General features: G+C 40.5%; 1 long non-coding RNA gene across 1 annotated transcript; it reads left to right on the top strand.

Annotated features, from left to right (window-relative positions):
* The first annotated feature begins 3750 nt into the window (after nt 1–3750).
* On the top strand, nt 3751–5746 carry LOC147369922 (uncharacterized). Its single transcript, XR_015168112.1, has 2 exons — nt 3751–3885; nt 5467–5746. It is a non-coding gene; the product is annotated as an uncharacterized LOC147369922 (long non-coding RNA).
* Nucleotides 5747–7894: the final 2148 nt, after the last annotated feature.

Here is a 7894-nt window from a genome sequence, read left to right on the forward strand (position 1 = left end):
TGCCTCTTCTCTGAAATATGGAACATGGTAATTGAACATGTGCTTACATTTTGTTTGGGTAATATTGCATTATTAGTTTCTTAATTAAATATGTATTTGATTTAGCTTGTTTCTTGGTCTTAAAGTCTGAATTTTTTTTTTTTTTATTCATTGGTCAAGAATTTGTTGGCAATTCATTATAAAAGAGAAGTGCAGACTGACTTATCCTGTGATTTTTATTTTAAAGGGAGGAAAAAAGATGTCTTTTTAGTCTTTATTTATTTATTTTTTTTTTCACTTTGAAGGAGTAAATTCATTTTTCTCCATGAGTGATAATTAGTTAAACATTAGGAAAATCAGTAGTGTATGGAGATTTTAAGTTCAAGAGCTTCATTTTCTTCCTCTGTACCATAACACTGAAATTTTTGCCTTCATAGATACTGACCAGTATTAATCTTGTTTAGATTAAAAGAATATTTGAAATGTAATAGCATGTGAGATAATACAGGAAATACTCCCGTTTTCTGATGCTTTAACTGGGAGAAATGGGTTGTGAGATGGCTCTGATTAGTAATTGTATCAGTGATAAGTCATGGTAGTCTGTGCTTGGGGAGATATTCTGTATAACATTAAGGATTTCTACCTTTGGGAACCACAGAAGCAAGAATAAGAGTTTAGGGTTCATAAAATGATTTTGAATTTTTTGTTTGAATCATTGCTGAATTACAGATTTAGCCATCTGGGTTTTCTTGGTGGAAAGGGTACTAGAGCCTCCTTCCTATTTTGAGATTCATTGAGCTATATTAAACATTTTATGTCCTGGCAAGTCCTAGGACCTGCTTCCCCCACTTCCTCCCCGATTTACAATTTGTATCAAGAGCCTAAAGTAATGTATTTTATTTTACAGCAGGGTCAAGGTAGAAAATGTCATTTATTAGATTTGTCTTTTTGAATTGAGTATTTGAGTGGTATACATGAATGAGAGAAAAATCTCCTTTAACTCTCCTGAAATAGAAGTCCAGTTTACCCATTCCCTGTAAAAGGACTTCAGTGGGCTGGCTCTTAGTGATAGAGACTAGACAACTTTTTAGTTTTTTTGTACTGACGTTCTCCAGAGCAACAACCAACAGCATGTGTCTATAGAGAGATTTATTTTAAGAAATTGGTTCTTGAAATTGTGAGTTTGTCAGGTCAACAGTCTGATGGGATAAACTGAAAGTGGGAGACACAAGGAAGAGTTGATGTTCCAATTGCAAACCATTTGCTACAGAATTTCCTCAGAAGTCCATCTTTTTCTATTAATTCCTTCAACTAATTGGATGTGGCCTGCTCGTGTAGAGAGTAAGTTTTACTGAAACTAATGGTAATCTCAGGAATTCCCAGTCTAGTGGTTATGACTTGGCATTTTTCACTGCCCTAGTCAAATCACTCCCTGGTCAGGGAACTAAGATTCTGCAAGCTGCACAGTGTAGCTGAAGGGGAAAAAAAGGAAATCTTCATCCCCAAAAATACCTTCACAGAAATATCCAGAATAATGTTTAGACAGGTATCAAGACACCATTTCTCAGTCAACTTGATGTAAAATTAACCATTGCAATTTCACAGAAGTGTGTGATTTCATCCAGTTTAGTTTTTTTAATGTTGGCTTGAATTTTTAAAACCACCACAGAATTTTTTTTTCCCAATTTTGTGTATTTTCCTCCACTGATTTTTCAAAATTCAAGGTGATATTTAAACCACAAGATTGCCATAAAAATCCAGATTCTCTTATAAAAATTTGGGCTAAATGGGCCCATACATACTTAGTGAAACTGCTAGGCCAAATATACCTTATGCAGAGGCTTCCTTAACCAGAATACCTGGGTAAGGAGGGATTTGGGTTGGGGACTACAACCCATGAATCATTTTTGAAGGGAGCTAGTAGTATTGGTTACATAGTAAAGTTTTGGCTATCCTGGTGAAAAATCAAAACCTATGTTTTGCTGTAGAAGCAGTACAAATGGACTAAGGATTAAAATAAGATTCAAAGCCAGGCTTGACCATGTTTCAGTTCAATTAGAAAGTATCTTCCTCAGCTCCCTTGTATATCAAAAGTAACTATTTTAGGGTAGTTGTAAAGATTAAAATAGTGCTTAACTCCTAAATGAGTAGATGGAGGAAAGTCTAGTAACAGTTACAACCAGCTGTCCAGCAAATTTGTGTGTGTTCAGCTGTGTCCCACTCTCTGTGGGCCCCGTGGTCTGTAGCTAGGCTTCTCTGCCCATGGAATTTTCCAGGCAAGAATACTGGAGTGGGCTGTCATTTCCTCCTCCACATCTTCCCAACCCAGGGATCAAACCCTCTCTTCTCAGTCGCCCATTCTTTACCACTATTGCCACCTATGAAGTCCAACAATACTTCAATCTTAATGATGTCCCAAAATGCCTGGAGTCATGGTGAATACAAGTCTGATAATAAGGTGTCACCATCAGAAAAATTGGCTTCCTTGATAGCTCTGTTGGTTAAGAATCCACCTGCAATGCGGGAGACCCAGATTCGATTACTGGATCAGGAAGATCTTCTGGAGCAGGGACAGGCTACCCACTCCAGTGTTTTGGGGCTTACCTTGTGGCTCAGCTGGTAAAGAATCTGCCTGCAATGCAGGAGACCTGGGTTCGATCCCTGGTTTGGGAGGATCCCCTGGAGAAGGGAAGGGCTGCCCACTCCAGTATTCTGGCTTGGAGAATTACATGGACCGTATAGTCTATGGGATCGCAAAGAGTCAGACACAACCGAGCAATTTTCACTTTGATCAGTAAAATTACAGCTCCTTAGCATAGTGTTCAGTCATTTTTCTGGTTTCAGTCACGCTGGGTGGTGGTTCCCTTTTCTTCCAAACAATACACTTAGGTTTCCAGTACCCTGTAAACAGCTTCATAATTGCCTTGGCAAATACTGTAATCACTGATTCTTGTCTCCTGGTTTCTTGGTGACTCAGATGATAAAGATTATGCTTGCAATGCAAGAGACCCAGGTTTAGTCCCTGGGTCAGGAAGATTCCCTGGAGAAGGGGAGTGGCAACCCACACCAGTATTCTGGCTTGGAGAATCCCATGGACAGAGGAGCCTGGTGGGTTACAGTCCATAGGGTCACAAAGAGTTGAACACAACCGAGTGACTTAACACTTTCATTTTCACTTTCCTATCTTCCATCATTGTCTGTGCGCTCAGTCATGTCCAACTCTGCAACCCCATGAACTGTAGCCCACCAGGCTCCTCTGTCCATGGAATTTTCCAGGCTAGAATACTGGAGTGGATGCCATTTCCTACTCTAAGGGATCTTCCTGACCCAAAGATTGAACCCACACCTCCTGCATTGGCAGGTGCCACCTAGGAAAGCCTATCTCCCATACCAACTTGTAAATTTTGGAGACCAGGGAAGCTTTTATTTATTCATTTGTCCTACATATATAATTTTATGTGATCAGTAAATACTTATTGAGTAGATTATTGAATTGAAGGCAAATTTACCTTAAAACCCAGGCTTTCTAGTCTGTACACAGTGTTTTCTTCTGAAGAAAAAGGAATTTTTCCCAGGTAACTTTATTGAGTTCTCCAATACAGTTGTTGCAAACTCAATGAGTTTAATCGTTTCTGCTAAAATATGACTCTACTATGTCACTGACCACACTATTTAGTCCATCTGATGTTCTTTGTAGGTACCCTTACTTGATTTACATTCTGGCAGTAGCTGTTAGTCCTGTTTGAAACCAACATTTTGAGAAGCATTGGCTTAAAGGATTAAGGCTGAATACTGCCCTTTGTTAAGTACATAGAATGAGCAAGAAACTTTCTCATTGCTTTCAGCGCCTGAAGTTTGAGGATTGTTACTGCAGCAAAGCTTGGCCTACCCTCTCTGAAATATCAGGTACCTCATAAGATCTTGAAAAGGATTACTTCTCTATATCTCTGAATCTTTAATTGTAAAATTCTTTGTCAACTCAATCTTATAAGGACTCTTCCAACTGGAAATGAGTTGCATCTATAAATACAAAGATGGGTACCATATGAAAGCATGACTTAGTAGTAAGGAGAGATCTCTTCCCAGCCCTTGGCATGTGTGGACAAGGGTCAGAATGGAGGTAAATAGCTTTCAGCTTTCAAAGTGCTTTTTAAAGCAGCAGTTTTGAGTAGCTATCTACAAGGCATTTTCACCATGTCTCATTTTGATGGATCCCACTTACCCAATGGGCACCTTTGTAAAAGTGAGTCCCTTCTTCCAGGTGGACACAGCTTCATGCCAGAATGCACTTGCTCCAATCACCTTCATTGTATATTGTCCACTGAAAAACAGTACAACTCTGTAGCATTTCTGTATAAAATCATCTCAAATTTGGATTTTTCAGCTAAAATACACCATTCCCTGCCAATTTTCCCAGATCTGACAAGTCATGGTAATTGATACCGAATAATTATTTAAGATTTTAATGGCTCCATATCGTGAATCAGCTGGTAAAGAATCTGCCAGCAATGCAGGAGACCTGGGTTTGATCCCTGGGTTCGGAAGATCCCCTGGAGAAGGGAAAGGCTACCCACTCCAGTATTCTGGCTTGGAGAATTCCATGGACTGTCCATGGGGTCGCAGAGTCGGACACAACTGAGTCACTTTCACTTTCATGTCATTTAGAATGAACTTGGTGTTTTCTTTGTTGGATTCTAGAACTTGCTACAATGCCAGGTAAATATTAGGATTTCAACAGCTGTATTTAGATAGATGGAGACAGGATGACTATCAATTTGGTTTAATAGCATTTCCCCAGTATAAGAGGAGCCAGTCAAGGAAATTCTTGATGCCCAGTAATAGGAGATGATCAATTAAATATATATATATTGATAAGTTCATCAGGCTTACATCTTACCCTTCATTGGTTCAAATTAATGCAATCAACAAAATTCTTCATCTTTATGTTCTGACAGCTTTGCTCAATGCAGTTATATCTATAAACTATATAGTATGAAATCATGCTCATGCTCTGGTGCTAACTACCAAAATCAGTCACTTTTTTCAGATAGTGTATGTATCAAACTGAGTCATACATTTTGAGCTATAGATGGTAATTTTTGATGGTTCCATGATCATCATCTCCCTTCTTAGCTACTGGGCCACTCATAAAAGTCCTTTCCTCCATATACTTACCTGAGAAACCACTGATTTTCCCCACCACCAGAAATTTAAGTAGATTGTGTACACTTGGGCTTCCCTGGTGGCTCAGACAGTAAAAGCGTCTGCCTGCAATGCAGGAGACCTGGGGTCAATCCCTGGGACAGGAAGATCCCCTGGAGAAGGAAATGGCAACCCACTCCAGTACTCTTGCCTGGAAAATTCAATGGATGGAGGAGCCTGGTGGGCTACAGTCCATGGGGTTGCAAAGAGTCAGACACGACTGAGTGATTTCACTTTCACTTTTTTCTTTTCATATACTCCGTGTGGGCTTCCCTGGTGACACAGAGGTAAAGAAACCACCTGCCAATGCAGTTAACTCTCTGATCCCTGGATCAGGAAGATCCTCTGGAGGAGGAAAGGGCAACCCACTCCAATATTCTTACCTGGAAAATCCCATGGGCAGAGGAGCCTGCGGGCTGCTGTCCATGGGGCTACAAAATAGTTGGACATGACTTGGTGAGTAAATGGCAACATATACCCTGTATAGCAGAACTGAAACTGGTTCTGGTTTAACCTGGGCATCATCATTACCAATTAAAGAACAAGATAATTTGAAATTCTTAAATGCTGCCTTTTTCCTTAATAGAGCTTTGGGGGACAGTACTCTCAATTACAGTACCAACAATAGATTTTGAGGCACAAAATTGGATGAGTTTACAGAAAGACTGGCTCATGGTGTTTGCCAGTGTGGAAATTGATACAAATTATCGGGGGGAGGGGGGTGGAGGGCAGGAATGTTGGAATTTCAGAGGGTAAATTTTAGATATCTCCCAAGTTATCATAGAATAAAGAGAACTTCTGCTATAGACAATGTGTTGCTCTCAAAATTCATATGTTGAAACCTGATCCCTAATGTGACAATATAGGTAGGACATTTGGAACATGATTACATCATGATATTGGAGTTCTCATGAAGGGAATTAGTGTCGTTAAAAAAGAGACCTCAAAATTAAATCCAAAATTAGAGTCATTCAACCAGAGGGGTTCCCAGGTGGACTAGTGGAGGTGGATCCACCTGCCAGTGCCAGAGGCACAAGAGACACAGGTTCAACCCCTGGCTCTGAACGATCCCCTAGAATAGGAAATGGAAACTCACTGCAGTATTCTTGCCTGGAAAGTCCCATGGACAGAGGAGCATGGTGGGCTAGTGTCCACAGGGCTGAGAAGAGTTGGACACGACTGAGCAATGGAGCATATACATACACACAGGAGACCAGAAGGAGGAGCTCTGCCAACCTTTGGGAGCTGAGCCCAAAAGGAAGACAAGCCCTTTTCTTTCCTGGCAAGGACTCAATTATAGCCCTCCCAACTTCCTTTATTCTCTATAAAAGCATTCACCTTGCTTTGTGAAGACTTGCATGTGGCTTGCCATGGTTGCAGATCTCTAATTTCAATTCTCTGCTGTTCCTGGATAAACCCGTAATTGCTAGAGAGATATCAGGCAGTTTATTTGTTTCAGATTAACACCCGAGTGTTCCCTAACCGCCTCAGCCATTTGAGGACACCGCAAGAAGACATATCTTTAAATCAGGAAGCAGGCCCTCACTAGACACCAAATCTGCCAGCACTTTGATCTTGAATTTCTCAGCCTCTGAAACTGTAAGGAATAAATTTTTGTTGTTCATAAGCCACACAGTCTGTGATATTGTGGGGCTTTCTTGGTGGCTCAGTGGTAAAGAATCCACCTGCGATGCAGGAGATGTTAAGTTTGATCCCTGGGTTGGGAAGATCCCCTAGAGGAGGAAATGGCAACCCACTCCTGTATTCTTGCCTGGAGAATCCCATGGACGGGGAGCCTGGGGGGCTACAGTCCATGGGCTTATGAAGAGTCAGACATGACAGTGACTGAGCACGCATGCACATGCTATTATAGCACATGCTATTCTGTTATGGCAACTCAAACTAAGACATGTCCTAAAACTAAATTTCCCCACATGCCCTCCAAAGAACATTACTGATCAGTAGGAAATGCCACCATATGCCTTTAATTAAGTGTGATATTGTGATTTATATGTATATATATGATTTATATGTATATATATATATGTCTTTGATCATTCAAATGACCACGATATATTTCTCATGTATATTTGGTCTTTATCCACAGTTCCTGGCTCATATTTCCCCAAACTTTTGCAATTTTCTGAGACATAAGAACAGTGGGAACATTTTTTTGTTATAAAACTTGGGCTCTTGTCCCCAGTTCCTGAAAAAACCTCTGAGACATAAAGGTGTCTTGTTATTTATTACAGCCCCTTTGCCCTACAAGTAGGTTTATGTTAACGAATGTGACTTTTTGGAAAGCTCCAATGGAATGTTACTAATTGCCAGGAGAAATGAACCTTGAGTAACAAGGTTGGAACTTTCAGTCCTCCGTGATTTCTGGAGAGAGGAGAAGGGGCTAGAACCTGAATCAATCACCAATGGTTGATGAGTTAATGAATCATGCCTGTGTAATGAGTCCTCCATAAAAAACCCCAAAAGGGGCAAGTTTCAGAGAGCTTCTAGGTTGAGGAACTAGAATGCTTCCACGTGCCCCAGTGCTGGGCCCCAAGCTCCAGGAGGACAGAAGCTCCTTAGTTTTGGACTGTACCCTAGGTATCTCCTCATCTGGCTGTTGATTGGTGTCCTTTAATATCTTTTGTAATGAATCTGTAATCTAGTAAATAGATGGGTTCCCTGAATTTTGTGATCCGCTCTAGCAAACTAATCA

This window comes from Bos grunniens, chromosome 7, assembly GCF_055505025.1.
Source record: "Bos grunniens cultivar Pamir isolate PY7600 chromosome 7, Bosgru_T2T1.0, whole genome shotgun sequence".
In the NCBI taxonomy this organism is placed as follows: domain Eukaryota; kingdom Metazoa; phylum Chordata; class Mammalia; order Artiodactyla; family Bovidae; genus Bos; species Bos grunniens.